Genomic DNA, 21,492 nt, shown 5'->3' on the forward strand with positions numbered 1-21,492 from the left:
AAGACCTAGAAAATGGATTAAGCAAGTCTAAGGGTACGCACCGTGTAACCTCAGTATGCCCCACGTACTGGGTTGAGGTCCCCAATCAATTTCTTGAGTGTTTGGGTACGCTGAGTGTACCAAGGGGTACGCCCCATTTAACTCCTTGTAGGGGTTTTTGGGCTAAGCATTTTGTTGGGCCTTGAGTGTTGGGCCAGAAGTTTGGACCTCAAGTAATAGATTCTTGGACTAGAGAAGTGTATATATGTGCTTTGGGCCTTTGTATTGGAGTTGCCTTTTTGGTTGGGAATTGGGCCGCATGAGGGCCCATTTATTATTGGGCTTTGGTAGGCCCAATGGGCTTAGGGCATTAATGGACTATAAGGTGGTCTATCTTTAGACCCAATAAGTGAGAGGTTGGACTTAGCTCCTAATTGAGATTTTTGTGGTTTTGGCACAGAGTTAGAGTCTGGTGCGTAGCAGCAGGGATTATAGGAGCTGTTCTTCATCCGAGGTGAGTCTTGTCACTATACTTTACCTAGAGTGGTAATTACAGTTATGTGATAGAGTATTTTGTACGCTATTTATATGATGTGATACACTGCATTATTTCTATGTGATTTAGGCTATGTATGTTTCAGAGATTATAGAGTTAGGACCGGAAGGTCCATAGAGTTAGGACGAGAGGGTCCACAGAGTTATAGGACTGGAGGGTCCCACTGAGACACATTGACCAGAGGGTCAAACAGAGTTATAGCCTCGAGTGGCTAATATGTGTTGTATGTGTTATTTTGGGGAACTCACTAAGCTTCGTGCTTACCGTGTTATGTGTTATGTGTTTCAGGTTTTTTTTTCTTATTTGGATCGCGGGACGTCACTGGTTTGATTGTACACACCAGAGAAAGGGTTAAGAGGATCCTTGATAATAATGGAGTTGTTCTTTGTAACTAAATGAAAGAGATTTTTATAAGATATGTTATGAAGAGTATGCATTTTAAAAATAAAAAATTGTTTTAAATTTTCACGGTGTTACAAGTTGGTATCAGAGCCTTGGTTTGAGGGATTCGGATGTACCTTCAGGTATATCTGGACTCAAACTGAGGTAATGAGTAAAGTTTTCAAAATAAATGATTTTTCTAAAACAAGTGAGAGTTCCTAAGAGAAAGCGGAAGGAGCAGTGTGTACAATCAGCCGGAGCCCGAATGGTGATTTCCCAAAATACCATGACATTTGTGTTATGAAATATGTTATGAGATATTATGCATGCTAGAGATAGGCTAGGTATTTCATATTTTAGGACTAGAGTGGCCTGATTTGTGATGCCTTAGCCTAGGAGTTGTTGTTATCAGTGATGCACTTTCGAGTATGTGCTGAGTAAGAGTATCCAGCAGGAATCCTATGTAGAGAGGGATTTGGGTAGAGTTGTAGAGTTCGGTGATATCTCTTGAGTATGAGTAGAGCTAGTGGAGTTATCACCTAGAGCGAGTTAAATGTGTTTATTTGACGCCTGAATGTTGCTTGCTTCGTGCTTTGTGGAACTCCCGACAATGGGAGTCGGCTACCAAGTGAATGTGACGATATTTAGGAGGTAGATGACTGGCATCATAAGGAGTTTTTCAGCAGCTGATGGCGAAGAGGTGTGAGAACCTGTAAAGAGTCTAGGAAGTGACCTTAGTCAGATAAGTACGCTGATAGAGTAGAGCATTGGTGATGAGAAGGTCGAGCAGCTACTTAGGGAATCTAGGATGGTCCGTGCACAAAGTATGGGTAGATGTGGCAGGTAGTATGGGCCCGTACTACTGAAAGCAGAGGACCCACACTCGATGCAGGGAGTATTCCAGGGGTTCTAAGTAGCAGATCGAGAGGTGATGTCATGGTACGAGTACCATGATTGGTAGCAGATCGAGAGGTGATGTCATGGTTCGAGTACCATGATTGGTAGCAGATCGAGAAGTGATGTCATGGTTCGAGTACCATGATTGGTAGCAGATCGAGGGGTGATGTCATGGTTCAAGTACCATGATTGGTAGCAGATCGAGGGGTGATGTCATGGTTCGAGTACCATGATTGGTAGCAGATCGAGGGGTGATGTCATGGTTCGAGTACCATGATTGGTACCAGATCGAGAGGTGATGTCATGGTTCGAGTACCATGATTGGTAGCAGATCGAGGGGTGATGTCATGGTTTGAGTACTATGATTGGTGACAGATCGAGAGGTGATGTCATGGTTCGAGGACCATGATTTGAGGCGGGTTGAGAAGAGAGGACATGGTTCGAGTACCATGAAATGTGGCGGTTAGTACTTCTGGTTTTGTCGGTTATTCCGCAGTGATTATCTAGACCAAGGTCGGATGTGAAGGAATACGAGCCCAGAAGGTTAGGGTGAACGAGTTTTAGTGGAGCATCCCTTGATAGGGAAACTGAGTTAGCTCTGAGGGATTGTTGGTGATATGCATGTGGAGTCGCAAGACTCAGAGATGAGTAGGGACGGTGCATTATATAGGGGTACGGTCTGAGCTGGGGGACCGGCCGATGGTAGATATATCACTTTCTGTGACCCGAGTGGTGCTATTTCAGTTTCTTGTGGGAGACGTAAGGGGTGTTGAGATTTCGGTTTCTGAGTTGGGGTGAGCCCTGTGGGCTCGCACTGATGGTGATTTCTCAATCAGAGTATCTGGCAGTAGGTCTGTCGCGAGGAATGATATAGCTTGAGTAGGTTAACAGTGGGGACTGAAATGGTCAAGGACCAGGATACACCCTATTTGAGTATAATAGGGAATGTGTTAGGCGATCAAGAGGAGTATATCAGGGCAGTGACTCTTATTGTTCTTAAGAGGTATAGGGAGTGGAAATGTGGTTTCTGCTCTTATAATAAGGGACATGTTGGAGCATTGGGCAAGGAGTCAAGGATGAGGAGTATGATGGTTCATTATTTCCAAATCCATAGTTAGTGCTAACACTAGACAGTTGGGAGGTCCGGTGAGTGTATAGTGTGAGAACTTGAATGACTAGAGGTAGTCACAATGGTATGTCCTAAAGGTTGCATACAAGATTCTGGTATTTGGAGTTGTTTGATCCTTGTCAGAGAGATCATCGAGCGTTGCGTAGCACCTAGCGGAATTAGGTGTGATGTTACTAGTGGAGACAGTTTGTGGGATAGAGTGTTGGTGCACCAATTGGTGATGGTTCGAACCCTAAGTGGGGGAGGACTGGGTACTTGGTTGAGAGGATCAGAGAGCTGTTCGAGATCGGTTAGAGATCTGGATATAGGGACCTACGGTGTGGTTTTAAGTGATCATGGTTATTGGTAATTGAAGCAAGGTACAGAGCGAGATAATACATGTGGTATATGTTTAGTAAAGGCTGAATGTCTCCACGGCAAGTGGCCATCAGTCGGAGACCTTGTGATGAATAGGAATTCTTCAGGGTGGTTGGCTCGTGGGGTTGGTTCGGTGATGGAAGAGCCATGGTTCAAATGTTTTGGCTGATATGCAGTTTGGGAAGGAGTTTCGGATTGCCAACAACATGTTCTGGGTCGTTGACGATCCCTCCATATTTCAAGGTGAGAATTTGAAATATTCTGAATGTCGGGTTGTATATCAGGAAGATCAGTGGCTGAGGCGAGACATCGTGAGGTTCTAGGGTGGTGTATCGAGGTATCAGAATTTAGTGTCTTGAATTACGGATAATTTTGGGGTCGCGAGTTGAGACGACAAGTGGATTATTTAAGACAATGGATTGCAGCAACGGAAGGTGTTTTGTTATGACGATTTTCGTTAGTTATCGTGGTGCATAATTCGGGTAGGTGCGTGCACCTATCTATGGATGGTCTGCAGAGCATGAGTAATGATCGCTGTGTGGCGTCGATCTGAGGATGAGATTGTGAAGTGGTAAGAGTTAGTGGGGTGAAACTACGAAGAGCTACAGTTCAATGAGTTAGTGAAAAGGGGTGATGTGATGCTACGGGGAGCCGTCGTACTCACTAGTCAGAGAGAGGGTGTTGTGATGCTACGGGGAGCCGTAGTACTCACTAGTCAGAGAGAGAGAGTGTTGTGATGATACTGGGAGCCGTAGTACTCACTAGTCAAAGAGAGGGTGTTGTGATGCTACGGGGAGCCGTAGTACTCACTAGTCAGAGAGAGGGTGTTGTGATGCTACCGGGAGTCATAGTACTCACTAGTTAGAGGGAGGGTGTCATGATGTTATGGGGATCCATAGTACTCACTAGTCAGAGGGAGGGTGTCGTGATGCTATGGGGAGCCGTAGTACTCACTAGTCAGAGAGGAGGGTGTCGTGATGCTAGGGGGAGCTGTAGCACGCACTAGCTAGCGAAAGGTTGTTATGATGAAGCACTTTTGTTTAGAGCATGACGTAGAAGAGATTTAGGCTTGAATAGCCCAAATTTATGAGTTCTTGAGAGCCTGGTGGTCGGACCAGGGGCGAGACCAGGGTCTCCTCAATGATCTAGAATCATTATATTCTGAGTAAGGTGTGGACATCACAATCCGGAGGAATTAGACAAGTGAAGTAAGCATGGGTTGCGGGTCACGAGCCATGAGTTGAATGGGTCATTCGCATGAGTGGTTCCAACTGTGGGTCGGACCAAACTCTCGAGTTGAGTTGAGTCCTGGTGATGTGTTGGATAGACGAGATGAGATTCTGGAATCGGAAGTGGGTTCCATGTGAGGGGTATTGTTTGTTATCTGATGTCTTAGACCTGAGTAGGTCAGGACCTTGGTTCGGGAGGTGAAACGGGATGCAGGAAACTGTGGAGAAGTAATCGACAGAGTTCAGGGGTGATCCGATCTTCAAGAGAGTGTAGTGTTCGCTTGAGGGAAAGCGAACTGCATGACTTATGTGTCACTAAGAGTTGAGACAGTTATTATAAGATGGGAATCGGTGAAACCTTTTTGGGTTATAGTGTGGGTGAGATTGAGGTTCACCTACTGGGTTTATAGAGGTCAGAGAATATTCCCAGGCGAGCATGATATTTTCCTTGTGTCCGAGATTCGAGTTTTGGGTTCATCCTCTCTAATGGATCCTGATGATTGCCCTTGCAATGGGTCCCAAAAGGAGAGGGAGATTATGACCCTTCCGTACTTTTGAGTTGCAATTGGGATTGATCAGGGAATCAGGGTTGGTAGGGTGTTCTTAGAGTCTATTAGTCGGTGGGCGATTAACAGGATAATGTTTCGAGCATGTTCTGGAAAGGAATTAGACTGCAACAGTTTTCAAGTTATGAAGGTTCAGATTGAGTACCGTAGCGGCAGTTGGATCTACCCCTTTCGGGTCAGGAGTTCTTGGTGGGATTGAGTATCCCTAGAAGTAATTATTGTTTGGTTTGAGGACCTTCGGTGGTGCTTCCTGACTAGTAGGGTTTGATCTATGTGGGGTTGCGGAGTCATTTCAAGGGCGAAATCTAATTCAAGTGGGGGAGAATTGTAACATCCGGTTTCAGATTATCCATGATTAGGGTTCATAGGCCGCGAGTCGGGGGCTAGGAGGTCTCGGGTGGAGGCGAGTTGCTAGAAGCGTAGGGCATCTAATTACCTTTCCGTAGGTATGAGGATTTTTGATATTCGAGTCATTTCGAAGATGCTATGGAATTTTAGGAGAGTTGGCAAGATAAGTCCCTAAGTGAGGTTTTTGAAAGCCAAGTACGTTGGGTGTACGTATACGTATGCTTAGCATACATATACGTTTTTTTTTAAGCAAGAGCCACCTCGTACGCTGGGCGTACCAGGGGAGGTACGCTGGGGGTACTAGGCACAGAAGGTAACCCTAATTAAATGAAGTGCCCCTATATAAAGAAAGAGATGGTCTCATTTCTGGCCACCTTCCTCAGTTAATCAACCCTCTCAAACCCTAATATCCATTCTTGAGCTTGCGAGTGGCCATGATGAGCTTGTTTGTGTTCTTATGGGCTTTTGGGAGTTAAGAAGGAGCATGCAAGGGAGTGAAGTTGAAGAATCGGCTGTGGATCTGAGCTTTCTCGGGGCTAGAGCACCATTTGAAGGTATAAAGCTCCAATCTTTCCCTCCCTTTTTGTTTTGTGCATATTAGGGTCCATTTTAGGGTTTTTGGTCCCAAACTTGAGGCTTTATGAGTTGATGCACTCCAGAGCTGAATAACCTGTCCTTTTAAGTGTTTCTAGTGGTGGAGAACCATAAAAATAAGGCCTTGATCGTGTGAATCTACCATGCATGAGTTATGAGCATTTTGGGTTAAGAAAGTAAGAGTTTTTATGTGTTGTGACCTTATCAACCATGCAAAGGCTTAAAGCTGTTAACTTTATGGAGTAAGAGATGTTAGGAAGTCCAGATCCAAGAGTTGAGCTAAGGTCTTAACGGGTTAAGACCTAGAAAATGGATTAAGCAAGTCTGAGGGTACGCACCGCGCAATCTCAGTACGCCCCGCATACTGGGTTGAGGTCCCTGATCAATTTCTTGAGTGTTTGGGTACGCTGAGCGTACAAGGGGGGTACGCCCTGCGTAACTCCTTTTGGGGGTTTTTAGGCTAAGCATTTTGTTGGGACTTGAGTGTTGGGCCGGGAGTTTGGACCTCATGTAATAGAGTCTTGGACTAGAGAAGTGTATGTATGTGCTTTGGGCCTTTGGTTTGGACTTGCCTTGAGGGCCCATTTATTATTGGGCTTTGTTGGGCCTAATGGGCTTAGGGCATTAATGGACTATAAGGTGGTCTATCTTTAGACTCAATAAGTGAGAGGTTGGACTTAGCTCCTAATTGAGATTATTGTGGGTTTGGCATAGAGTTAGAGTCTGGTGCGTAGCAACAGTGATTATAGGAGCTGTTCTTTATCTGAGGTGAGTCTTCTTACTATACTTTATCTAGAGTGGTAATTAGAGTTATGTGATAGAGTATTTTGTATGCTATTTATATGATGTGATACACTGCATTATTTCTATGTGATTTAGGCTATGTATGTTTCAGAGTTTACAGAGTTAGGACCGAAAGGTCCACAGAGTTAGGACCAGAGGGTCCATAGAGTTATGGGACTGGAGGGTCCCACTGAGACACATTGACCAGAGGGTCAAACAGAGTTATAGCCTCGAGTGGCTAATATGTGTTGTATGTGGTATTTTGGGGAACTCAGTAAGCTTTGTGCTTATCGTGTTATGTGTTATGTGTTTCAGGTTTTTTTTTCTTATCTGGTTTGCAGGACGGCACCGGTTTGATTGTACACACCAGAGAAAGAGTGAAGAGGATCCTGGATTAATAATGGAGTTGTATTTTGTAACTAAATAAAAGAGATTTTTATAAGATATGTTATGAAGAGTATGCATTATAAAAATGAAAAATTGTTTTAAATTTTCACGGTGTTACAAAAATCTTCTTCTTCTTTTCTATGATGGCCACAGGCCTCTCCATGTAGTTCAGGCGCTCATCGACCTGTATATCATTCAGCGTACTATCGCCTTCTGGTCCGTGATGCACTTCCGTAACAGCGAAGCATGGAACGTGATGTGAATCCGGCTAAGCTCTTCCGGAAGCCCAAGCCTATAAGCCACCTTGCCAACCTTGGCAATGATCCTGAATGGCCTAATATATCGAGGGCCCAATTTTTCCATCTTCCTGAAGCGGATCACACCCTTCCAGGGCGAGACCTTCAGAAGCACCATGTCACCTACCTGGAATTCCAACTCAGATCGGCGTCTATCGGCGTAACTTTTCTGCCGACTCTGAGCTGTCTGCAGTCGCTGCCTGATCTGCTGAATCTTCTCGGTAGTCTGCAAGACCACCTCCGTCCGACCCATCACCCTGTGGCCCACCTCGCCCCAACAAACCGGGGTGCGACACCTCCCCCCATACAACAGCTCGAATGGCGGGGCGCCAAGACTAGAATGATAGTTGTTATTGTAAGCGAACTCCGCAAGCGGTAGGTGAGAATCCAAACTCCCACTGAAGTCAATGACATACACCCTCAACATGTCCTCAAGGGTCTAAATAGTCTGCTCGCTCTGACCGTTTGTCTGCGGGTGGAATGATGTGCTAAAGTTCAATCGCTTGCCCAGCTCCTCGTGAAACTTTTGCCAGAAACGGGAGGTAGACCTGACATCCCGATCAGAGACAATGGAAATAGGAATCCCATGGCGAGACACGATCTCGCGAACATACACTTTGGCCTGCTTCTTGGCCGACGAACTCTCTCATATGGCCAAGAAATGGGCACTCTTGGTCAATCGATCCACAATGACCCAAATGACATCAAACCCCTTGGCCGTCCTTGGTAGCTTTGTGATAAAGTCCATCGTGATCTGTTCCTATTTCCACATGGGAATCTCCAGGGGCTGCAGCTTGCCATGCGGCTTATGATGCTCGGCCTTGACCATCCTACAGGTCAAGCACCTCTCGACGTACCAAGAAATCTCGCGCTTCATACATGGCCACCAATAGCTCAAACTCAAATCCTGGTACATCTTGGTGGCCCCCAGGTGAATAGAGAAGTGAGACTTATAAGCCTCCTCCATAACCATTTGCCTAACCCCACCAGATGCTGGAACCCAAACCCGACCGCATCGGGTCAGTAATCCCAGACTATCCTGCACAAACCTGGTATTCTCGCCCTTGATCCTCTCCGACTTCCAATTCTCTGGTCGTATGCCTTCTACCTGGGCATCTCTGATCAAACTCACAAGCGGAGAGTCCACCGCTATCCTCATACATACCGCAGGAGTAGCAGATCCAGCTAACTTGCAGCTCAAAGCATCCGCAACCACATTTGCGTTACCAGAATGGTAAAGGATCTCACAATCGTAGTCCTTGACTACGTCCAGCCACCTACGCTGCATCATGTTCAGGTTCGGCGGATCCATGATATGTCTCAAGCTCTTGTGATCCATGTAAATGGTACAACGGACCCCATAAAGGTAATGTCTCCATATCTTGAGGGCGAACACCACCGCCCCCAACTCCAAGTCATGTGTAGGGTATCTCGTCTCATGCGGCCTTAGCTGTCGCGATGCGTCGGCTATCACTCGTCCTCTCTGCATGAGGAACGCCCCTAAACCTATGATGGATGCATCACAGAGCACCACAAAATCCTCAACCCCCTCAGGGAATGTCAAGACTGGAGCCTCACACAAACGCTGACGGAGGGTCTCAAACGCCCTCTGCTGCTCGGGGCCCCACCGGAAATCCACCCCTTTCCTCTTCAGGAGAGTGAGGGGTACTGCAATCTTGGGGAAATTCCGTATGAATCTCTGGTAGTATCCATCCAATCCCAAAAAGCTCCTAATATTTGAGGGAGATTTCGGGACCTCCCACTGCATAACCGCCTCGATTTTGGCCGGATCGACCAAAATCCCCTCCTAGTTAACGAGATGTCCGAGGAACTGGACCTCTCGCAACCAAAACTCACACTTCGAGAATTTGGCGTAGAGCCATTCCCGTCTCAGGACTCACAACAGCTCTTGCAGATGCTCCTCATGCTGCTCTCGGGTCTTGGATTACACCAAGATATCATCTATAAACACTATGACCGAGCGGTCAAGCATCGGTTAGCAGAGTCGATTCATCAGGTCCATAAATACAGCTAGCGTGTTGGTGAGCCCAAACAACATCACCACGAACTCGTAATGTCCATAACGAGTTCGGAATGCGGTCTTCTCCACGTCTTCCTCTCTGACCCTAACCTGATGATACCCAGATCTCAAATCTATCTTGGAAAACCAAGATGCGCCCTACAACTAATTGAAGAGATCGTCTATCCTCGGGAGTGGGTAACGGTTCTTCAACGTTAGCTTGTTCAACTCTCGGTAATCAATGCTCATCCGGTGCGAACCGTCCTTCTTCCGGACAAAAAGAATTGGCGCTCCCCATGGAGAACTGCTAGGTCGAATGAACTACTTGCCCAATAGTTCCTGTAGCTGCGACGACAACTCCTGCATCTATAGTGGCGCCAACCGGTACGACGCCTTAGCGATAGGGGTCGCACCTGGCACCAGGTCGATCCTGAATTCGACCTGCCGCTCCAGAGGTAAATTTTCTGAATTCGACCTGGCAAATTTTCTGTAAACACATCTGCAAACTCCATGGCCACTGGTACATCGGAATCCGAGGTCTAGTCCCTGATTCACATATCTACCACGTACGCTAGATAACCCATACACCCATGCTGAATGTACTGTCGAGCCATGGCAGCTAAACAAAACCTTGATCCTACTCTGGTGCCCTCATCATATATAACTAGCTCTCCCCCACTTGGGGTTCGAACCACAACTCGCTGGCCCTCGCAATCAATCATAGCATGGAACCGACTGAGCCAATCCATGCCCACAATCACCCACACCTTCCCCATGGGGGTCGGAATCAAATCTATCAGAAAAGACACCCCGAAAATCTCCAAGTCACATCCTCGATAAAATGAAGAAGCAGAAACCCTGTCTTCGTTGGTGATAGACAATCGTAACGGAGACTCTAACTCGCCCACTGGCACACTGAACTCCCTACTAAAAGACTGAGACATGAAGGACCAACTCGCCCCCGAGTCAAATAAGACCAAAGCAGGCAAAGAATTCACCAAAAACGTACCTAATTACAGGTACAATAGATAAGCATACAACAGATAAATAAAACGAGGTGAGGATAGAAACATACCAGCAACCACATTTGGTGCTACTCTGGCCTCCTCCGCAGTGAGCTGGAAAGCATGACCCTGAGCCTTCAGAGGCTCTGTCCTAACTGGTCTCCTATCCGTGATCCTCAAAGTAACCGGCGTTGCAGCCTGCACCAGCTTGGCATCAAGTAGTGGACAGTTGGCCCTCATGTGACCAATCTAATCGCAGTGATAGTATAGCCTCATACCCTGAACTGGGGCGGCCTGGCGACAATCCTTCGCGTAATGCCCCTCCTTGACACACTTATGGCACCCACTACCAGCCCGAAATACACCAGAATGACCCTTGCCACACTTCCCACAAGTGCGGCCATGCTAACCTCCGGTCCTAGTATCAGCAGTCTTAGACCACTTCGACGCCGGCTGTGACAGTGCCGGGGCCGACCACTGCTCCCTTAGCTGCAGCTCAATCTCTAACTCCCGCCGCCTGGCGGCCTCCTTCAACTCCAGAAGAGTATTACATCGATGGGTAGATACAAACTGTCGGATATCAATCTTGAGCATACTCAGATAATAGGTCATCTAAGACTGCTCGGAAGTAAACTCTGGGTAGAACATCGCCCGCTCGGTGATCATACAGGTGATCTCCGTTACCAACTATCCATCCTGTCTCAAACTCAGAAACTCTTGTGCCAAACGTTCCCGCTCAACCCTCGGAATGTAACAGGCGCGGAACATATCCCTGAACTGCTCCTAAGTAACATCAGCTCTCTAATCATCAGTGTAAGCCCCAGTTGCAAGTCTCCACTAGTCCTTGGCCCCGGACCTAAGCAAGTTCAGAGGACACCTGACCTTCTGGTTAGCAGGACACGAGCAGGTGAAGAAACACCCCTCCATATCGAAAATCCATCTCATAGCCTTGATGACATCTTGTGTCCCATCAAAAGTAGGGGGCTTCGTGTTATCGAAATCCCTGTACTGAAAACCCCTACCAACTCCTCCCTCTACCGTAGATACAACTGATGCAGCTGCTGCGGCGGCTGTCTCTGCAAGGGATGCGTAGCGCTCATCAAAATACACCACCATGACGGTCTTAATCGACCCGGACATTTACGGCAACTCTGCCCGGAACAACGCAACAACCTCATCGTGCAGGATCGCTCGGATCCTGTCATCCATCTCATCTGGCCTCATCTGGCCGATAGTCTCGGGTGCTGTCAGCTCCTCCTGTCCTCCCTCTCCTGATCCTGATCCTGATCCCGAACTGGATCCAATCACAAAGCGCCTGGTCATCACAATTCTAAGACATAACACAAGGTATCAGATGACTCATACAAATAACTGGGGACCAACCCCCGACAAAACCCTAGGGGTTGTGTCTTCCTGGTTACGCGTATGGGTCCTGTGCTTTCAGTAGTACAGGGCCATACTACCTTCCACACCTACCCATATTTGTCCCAAGTATCATCACAAAGCCCTAACAATACACATAATCATATTGAGCACTCAAGCCTCACTCCTAAAGGAAGGCTAAATGCCTCGAAGTCGGCGGAGTCCTCCCAAACAACCTATCCACCCACGAAACTTCCATCAACCCTGCAGCACTAGTGTATGCTAGCCATACATAACGCTGGACCCTATAGACTTTCGAATATTCAATCCTACCCTAAGCTCCCAATATGACAAGAACAGAACATAAGGCTAAATCAAACATTCTAAGGCTATAAGATCTTAATTATGTACAACCGTGATGCCTACACTAGATAACTATAGTAATGATGCCAATTTCATATAAGGAAATCCCTAGGCTAGCAGGCATCATGTATCAGGCAATTCTATCATGTAATTCCTTAAGATCCCTAGCCTAGTACTAGCATGCTGTTCTAACATATCACATAATCAAATAACTGTATGGTATTTTGGGGTTTACTTACTGGTTCCGGCTGATCGTGCACCCTACTTCCTTCTTTATTTATTTTGAAAACCAATTTCTTAAAACATTTTTTTGAAAACCTTTCCTTGATTTGAGACTAGATTCACACGAATGTTCCTCTAACTCACTCAAACCAAGGCTCTGATACCAACATGTAACATCCAAAATTTCAAACCAATTTGAACTTTTTAAAACATGTCAAGTTCATCAAAACATTACAACTTTGTTTTCAAAATATTAATTATCAGAGTATTTCCCAGAAACATAACATGTAGGAGGAGCTGTACGATCACCCCTTGGCCTTGCCTCGATCCCCTGATGTACCTGAAACAATAAACTGAAACTGCAAGCCCGAAAGCTTAGTGAGTTACCCCCAAATACCGATACACATACAGTCCACATAGCAATATCAACATTAATATATCATATCAATCCAAAAAAGAACATCATGCACTGGGTCCACAACTTTTCAAGCTGGACTACCCCCTGGGCCCTTAGTACGAGTATGGAATGCCTATCGGGCCCTCAGCTTGTATCTGGAATGCCATCGAGCCCTCAGTATGAGTCTGGAATGCCTACCGAGCGCTCAGCTCGTATCTGGAATGCTCTCGAGTCCTCAGTATGAGTCTGGAATGCCTACCGGGCCCTCAGCTCATATCTGGAATACTCTAGGGTTAGTTGGCTACCGCACGGAGTAGTACAACTTCACCCCATCCCACATAACATGTCGACATGTATCATAACTAATACACATACATATAATCATATAGTATCATAGGTACTCCTATAGGTCTACCCGACTAGCATATCAACTAGCATACATCACTAACTCAAACTCAACATATCAATAACTACTAGGATATCAAATCCAATGGGCCGACCTTGGTGCCTTAGACCCCTTAGTATAGTGAGGATAACTAACCTCGTAGATGTCAGCATGGTAAATAAATCACAACTGTAACAACCCGAAGTTGTTCTTCGCCAAAACCCCATTCTACCCGTATAACTCGTCGTAGATCGAAATGTCCCGATATCGTTTTTGGGTTTAGTTAATTAAATTTATAGGTTTATTTTAATCCAATGAGTGTCCAAACCCTTTAGGAACTCATGAACTTAGCCCAAAACATTTATTTCATAAGTTTTAGAAACGTCCCCGATGGGTGACGGAAACTTAATCGGGAGCGACCAAAAGCCTCGTTTAAGGCCGGTATCGGGTAGAATTCCACCGTGTCCAAGTTTTGGGAACTATATAAACAAGTTAAACCTTTCATTTGAAGCTTTTTCCTTCTCTCTCTACTCTCTCTCTAACCTCTCTAAAAAAAAAAATCCAAGTTTAAGGGTCCAAAACTCAATTTTAAGGCCTCAAATCCCTAAGGTACCTTCCTAGCCTTAATCTATAGCATATTTGGCTTCCAAATTCGAGGTTTACACATGAAATGGGACATAATATACGAGTTTACGGCCCAGGAAGCTACCTAGGCCGTAAACACCAAGTTGAAGGGTTTTATGCCCTTAAACTCCTTCCTAAACTCAATTGGACTCTAGATATGGCTAAAGGACTTTATGATATGGACTTAGAACATTTAAAACATTGATTTTATTGGATTTGAAGGAGTTTACGGTGAGGCACAAGCTTGGGCCGTAAACTCATATTATTGGGGTTTTCTTGAACTTAAACCCTTCCAAATCACAAATAAGGCTTAGATATGAATTGTAGAATATTGGTTTTAGCATTTGGACACTTGAAACATAAATTTTGAGGGGTTATTGTGAGTTTACGGCCAAGGCAAGTTCTTGGGCCGTAAACTCCTTAAAATGTGGTATAAATTCATTTTTAAGTGTTGTTTAGCCCCTATATCACCCCTAAAGCCTTGGAATGAATTTTAGAAGCCCTTACAAACAAGTTTTTGGCATTAAAACACAAGGAAACACCCTATATAAGATTTTACGGCCATGAGGGGGGTATCATGGGCCGTAAACTCCAAAAAGCCTTTCAAAACTTCAAACAAATGCATATAAGGCCTTGGAACAATTTTAGCAATCACATGTGATTTGTTCTAGCAACATTTAACACCATTTTCATGAGGATTAAGGAGTTTACGGCTAGGAGCCTATGCTAGGCCGTAAACTCCCATAAATTAATCATTTTGGTGATTTAAATCCATTCCAAGCCTTTAAAACAAAACGTAGAAAATTCCCTTTAGTGATTTGAAGCCATTTTTGTCCTTAACTCACCCCACCATGAGTTTACGGCCGTAAACTCATGGGTAGAGGGTCATGAGGCCGTAAACTCCTTATGGAGTGTTCCTTTGATGTCCCAATTCATTATCCTAACTATATGTGTCCCTAAACGCCACCAGGGTCCTTCCAAACACTTGTATCTGGGTGTTTTCACAACTAGAAACAATTGTCCCTATCAAATAATCAATTTAAGTCCTAATTAGATACAAATGTGTATCTTTACATTATAATTAGGAACCTCGTGTATTTACAAGCCCCGGGTCAACTCTTAGCATCCAAATCGTCATATTTCTCGTCCGGTGAGTTCATACCCCTACGCCTTTTTCGTGTTTTTCAATGTTTTCAGGGGGGGGGGGGAATACAAGCAAATTATAACTGTTTTCAAATCATAATATTGATGTGTTTCAAATAATATCTGGCAAACTTATAAACACTTTTACTCCTTATGTATTATGTTGAGCATAAGGAATGATTTATCAATTACAACTAAATGGATTTTAGTTAAGAAAATAACCAAACTAATCAAATTATTATGGGAATAATTTGGGGTTCTATATTTCTCTTTATATCATGTACTGATATCTGTATAAAGTTATTAGATAAACTATCTTTGATTCAGTTTATCTCCGTATCAATTGAATGTATTGCCAGATAGTTTCTTGTATGTATCTATTTTTACTGTATCATGTCTTAAAATCTTTGTATGTTTGATATCATATGAGAATCCTGTGAATAGTTTAATACTAGTTTGTGAGAAGTCACTACCCTTTATGGATGATCAGTAAATCCTCCCCGGAAGTGTAACCAGAGTCTCCTGGAGGGAGAGCAAGGAATTTGTGAATAGATCTATTCGGGACTGACAATCCCACACCTTAACTGCTAGCTACAGTTAGGCGGGCACGCCTGGGGTGACAAATTCTGTATATCGTCCGACGTCTGACTGACGTCAAGGAGGTCTCATTGTCGTATCAGCATGGTTACCCGACTCACAATACATATTAATATAAACTTATTCACAGCTGGAAATTTGTTTAGAATCTATATCTCGTTCGGGATGATTATCCCATGGTCTTATGTCTATATCTCGTTCGGGATGATAATCCCATGGTCTTATATCTATATCTTGTTCGGGATGGTAATCCCATGGTTTTGAAACTAAATCTTATACGGGATGATAATCCCAGGATTTTATCGATCTATTTTATATCTAGTTTCGGGATAGTGATCCCATGGTTCAATCTATATTTTCTAGTATATCAAACTATCTTGTAACTGGTTCGGGATGTTAGTCCCAAGGTTTTCAAAATACTTTCTATCTACAGTTCGTCTAAATTATAGTTATGTATATTAAACTATACTCTGTGTTATTTAATCAATCTTGCATTTAGGAAAATATGGGATTTTCCTGGGGTTAACTTAAAACGTGTAACTGAACTGTAATGAAAGTTAACAAAACTATTTAACATAAGAAAATATGGGATTTTCTTGGATAACAAACCTTTTCGGAAAACTAAAGGAAACCGATACATTTTCACAAAACAAAACCGCTTATGAACTCACCAGCTTTATGCTGATTTTCAAACTGCTTGTATTCTCAGGTCCAAGTTAGACAGGTACCCGGTGATATCTTTTGGTGAAGACGGAGTGCTCAGAAGACTCGTCTCGTTTTGTTTATATGATATATGTATAACTTTTATACAATTTACTTTTGAACCAAATGTAAACTTTCATATATATGTAATGTAATGGTTGTTTACTGTGATTACTATGTACATTGGATTTGATACTCAACGTGGAGTCAACCCCGGGAACGTTTCTGCCTTTGGTTTTCGGGGTGTGACAACAGCTCTCCGATCACTCGTCAAAGACTCCACCACCTATTACGATAATACGAACATGCTCATAAGTCTTCATCCTCACAGAGTACTTCTTAACCCAACTAGTTAACCCTGGTCAAAGTCAAATGTAATGACCCAATTTTCACGTCCAAAAATTTCATTTTTGATTAAGTGATTTGTAAAACATTTGTAACAAAATATTGTCACACCCCGGCCGTCGGCGGAAACACCGGGTAGTGTAACGTCATTTTTCGTATTACAATTATATAACATATATTGAACAATACTTAAAGAAAATACATACCTTTATCAATGATTTGAAAGTTACATTATTGTTTTCCTAGTATTTATTACATAATATCCGACTATGACAAACTTCATAATGAACAGAAAGATAATAGTAAAACTTCTCCTGTTCGAATACATACCAACTTTTCAAGTTCCTGAAAACACATGCATTTTAAAATACATCAACATAAAGTTGGTGAGTCCACAGGTTTTGACTCCATAAAATAATACATTTTTACACATTCAAAAGTACAGTTTTGAAGGTATCATTTAGACTCTCCAACATTAGGTATAATAGTATACTTATCAATTAAGTGTTATACCTAAACATTTCTTAATCTTAAGGTATAAGTAGAGGAAAACTTATACTTAACATTAATACTTGTATACGGCAAGGTATAATGTTTCTAACAATTTGCTACCATGAGCCTGTAACTGCTGCTATGACATAATACCTCTGATAGAACAATACACTCATGATTTATCATGAGAACAAATACACTCAGGATTTAACATGAGAAACAACACCGTACGCTTCATCGACGCCGGAATAATAACAAATAAAAGGATAGTTCATCACTTGTTTTTGGTTGACTGTAGCTAACAGTCACAAGAGGGGTGGTCAGCCCGTATACTAATTATACATGAATTCCTCGCTCACACGGGATTAACTGTTACAGTTCAGAGGATTTTCGCTAAGATCCCCAATCTTAGTTGATGAATATAATTACTCATGTAGACTTTGACGGCTTCCTATAGCTCTAACAACAAAGCATCTTCATGTCTAAAACCGTACGTTACTAGACTATGCTTTTAAACATTACTCCTAACTTCATAATATTTAGGCAGTACAACGGCTATACCTTGAAGTAAAACCAGGTTTTATCTTGACCTAAAACCAATAATAACAACATATAATGTTTCTAGTTTTATCTTGACATAAAACTATCAATAACAATACCAAGTTTTATCTTGACATAAAACTATCAATAACAATACCAAGTTTTATCTTGACATAAAACTAACAATAACAACATATAACATATCCAGTGTTATCTAATATTAACAACATATAACACATCCAGTTTTATCTTGACATAGAACTATTAATAGCATCATACTATATAACTTAACATTTAGAACTTATATAACTTTGGTATTATATCACACACAACATATATATATATATATATATATATATATATATATATATAAAATCCTAAGCATAACTCAAGATCTACATTAGTAAATTAACATACTAATAAGTTAATAATACTTCTATGTATTCAAAATATTATATTTAGAACAATCATATCCCGCTTATCATATCTATATACTATCATATAGACATAATAATAACATATATATATATATATATATATATATATATATAATAACTAGCATGCATTTTTCCCCGAAATATTAGAAAGTGGGGTCGTGAAACTCACCCTAGTAGCGTGATTTTATGTTATCTAAGCAACATGGTCAGCGTGCGAGATCGTCGGGGCTTGGGATGCAAGATGGCCTCAGCAAAGGAGAGAAAGGGAAGAAGTTTTGGTGTAAGAATGGCTGAAGTCGGACCTGCTATTTATAGTAAGGATTTTGGACTCCCACGTCGTGAGTTTCATAAGGCTCACGTCGTGAGTCTTGCATGATCACCCTGTAGACTTTCCATTTGCGTCCCTAGCTTCGGAAGGTGGCCATGTGACTCCTCATGTCATGAAAAACTCTTTGTTCACGTCGTGAGTTTGGATCCTATCCCCTCGCAGCCTCGTCACACCTTCTAGATTCTGAGATATGGATAAATGACTCCTCACGTTGTGAGTGTCATAAAGCTCATGTCGTGAGTTTAGTTAGCTTAGGGTTTCTGAAAGCTGAATCTTCGGAAGGCCATAACTTTTGCATACGAACTCCGTTTTTGACGTTATTTATATGCACGCGTAGGTATTTACGAGTAATACAACTCTCTTTTATACTTAAATAGCTAATTCTAAGTCTATTTTAAATTTCTCTTATTATAAAGATTTATATTGTTCGGTTTATCATAACTTCTTCAATCGAAGTCAGATTCAGACGTTCTCAATATTTTTTAAATCGTATGGATGTATACTTTGAGTTGTATCATAAAGAAAGCTCTTATTTGTATTATAATTTTTCATGAAATACATAGTATATTTATCACATTACAGGATTAGCATAATCACATGTGATTGTTATTGACATATTTTGGCTAATGTTACATTCTCCCCTAGTTAGAAAAATTTCGTCCCGAAATTTATCATGTAGATAGGGTTTTGTCAACCAGTTGGGGGTATTTTTCTTTCATCTGATCTTCACGTTCACTAGTAAATTCAGGTCCTCGCAAAGAGTTCTATTGAACTTTCACTATGGGAATACGACTTTGCTTTAGTCGTTTGACTTCTCGATCCATGATCTCGACATGTTCTTCTACAAAGTTGAGTTTCGTAGTGAATTGTATCTCGTCGAGAGGTACAAAAAGAGTGTCAACGGATAGACATATTTTAAGATTTGATACATGAAAAACATCGTGTACATTACTTAGCTCTTGAGGCAACTTGAGTTGGTATGCGACAAAACCAATTCTTGCTAGAATTTCAAAAGGTCCTATATACCGTGGGTTTAGTTTGCCTCGCTTACCGAATCGAATTACACCTTTCCAAGGAGAGACCTTAAACATTACTTTATCTCCAACTCCGAATTCTAAAGGCTTATCTTACATCAGCATAGCTCTTTTGACGATCACGTGCAACCTTTAATCGATCCTTAATTTGCACGATCTTTTCAGTTGTCTCGTGGATTATTTCTGGTCCAGTACGTAAGGTATTGCCTGTACATTTCCTGGCCATCTGCTTATCTCCAACTTCTGCCCAACATACTGGGGAACGGAATTTTCGTCCATAAAGAGCCTCAAATGGTGCAGCCTTGATGCTGATGTGATGACTATTGTTGTAGGAAAACTCAATTAATGGTAAATGAGTATCCCACGCATTTCCAAAGTCTATTACACAGGTTCGGAGCATATCTTCTAAAGTCTAAATGGTTCTCTCACTCTGACCATCAGTCTGTGGATGGTAAGATGTACTCATGTCTAGACGTGTTCCTAAGGATTTTTGTAGAGATTGCCAAAATCGTGAAGTGAATCTACTATCTCGGCCATAAATAATAGAACTTGGAACTCCATGCAATCTAACAATTTCCTTAAGATAAACTCTAGTCAGCTTCTCCATCTTGTCGTTCTCCTTAATTGGTAAGAAATGGGCGGAGTTAGTTAATCTATCGACTATTACCCAAATAGTGTCGAACCCACTAGGAGTTTTAGGTAACTTAATGATGAAGTCCATTGATATCTACTCCCATTTCCATTCAGGTATTTCCGGTTGTTGTAGTAAACCTGAAGGCTTTTGATGTTCTGCCTTCACTCTAGAACAAGTCAAACATTTGCTCACATAACTAGCAATTTCTGCCTTCATGTTTGGCCACCAATAATGTACTTTTATGTCTATGTACATTTTGTCAGAACCTGGATGCACGGAATATCTGGACTTGTGGGATTCTTCTAAGACCAAGTCCCTGACTCAACCGAACTTAGGCTTCCAAATTCGGTTCATAAAGTGTTGCTAAGTTGCTTCTGCATTCCTCACAAAGCTTTGTTCTTGATGTTTCCTTCTTTTAGAGCCTCAAGCTGAGCTTCTGTAATTTGTGCGGCAAAGTTAGAATGGATAGTTATGGTTAATGCTCGTACCCGACGGGGTTTAATATATTCGTTCCAGCTCAAGGCATCTGCTACCACATTTGCCTTTCCAGGATGATAACGAATCTCACATATGTAATCATTCAAAAATTCGACCCATCTTCGTTGTCTCATATTAAGATATTTTTGGTCGAAGATGTGCTGGAGACTCTTGTAGTCGGTAAAAATAGTACACTTAGTACCGTATAGGTAATGTCTCCAGATTTTTAGTGCAAAAACTACAGCTCCCAATTCAAGATCATGGGTAGTGTAATTATTCTCACGCACCTTAAGTTTTCGTGATGCAGAGGTGATAACTTTTCCTCTTTGCATCAACACACATCCCAATCCTTGATTTGATGCGTTGTAGTATATGACGAAATCTTCTGTCCCCTCTGGAAGGGATAGGATTGGTGCACTACACAACATTTGCTTCATTTTCTGAAAAGAAGCTTCTTGTTTGTCTTTCCAGTTGAACTTCGTATCCTTCTGGGTTAGTTTTGTAAGCGGCTTGGCTGGTTTGGAGAAATTCTCTATGAATCTGCGGTAATAGCCTGCAAGTCCTAGGAATTGACGTACCTCTTTTGGCGTCTTTGGTGCTTACCAATTCCTGATTGCTTCAACTTTGGATGGGTCAACATGAATTCCTTTGTTGCTAACTACATGACCTAAAAATTGTACTTCTCTAATCCAAAACTCACATTTGGAGAATTTAGCGTACAACTTTTCTTTTTCTTAGTAGTTCCAAGATTAGTTGCAGGTGTTGACCATGTTCCTCCTTTGGTCGTGAATATATCAATATATCATCAATAAATATGATCACGAATTTATCCAAGTATGGTTTGCAAACACGATTCATGAGATCCATAAACATTGCTGGGGCGT

Source organism: Lactuca sativa, chromosome 5, assembly GCF_002870075.4.
Source record: "Lactuca sativa cultivar Salinas chromosome 5, Lsat_Salinas_v11, whole genome shotgun sequence".
NCBI lineage: Eukaryota > Viridiplantae > Streptophyta > Magnoliopsida > Asterales > Asteraceae > Lactuca > Lactuca sativa.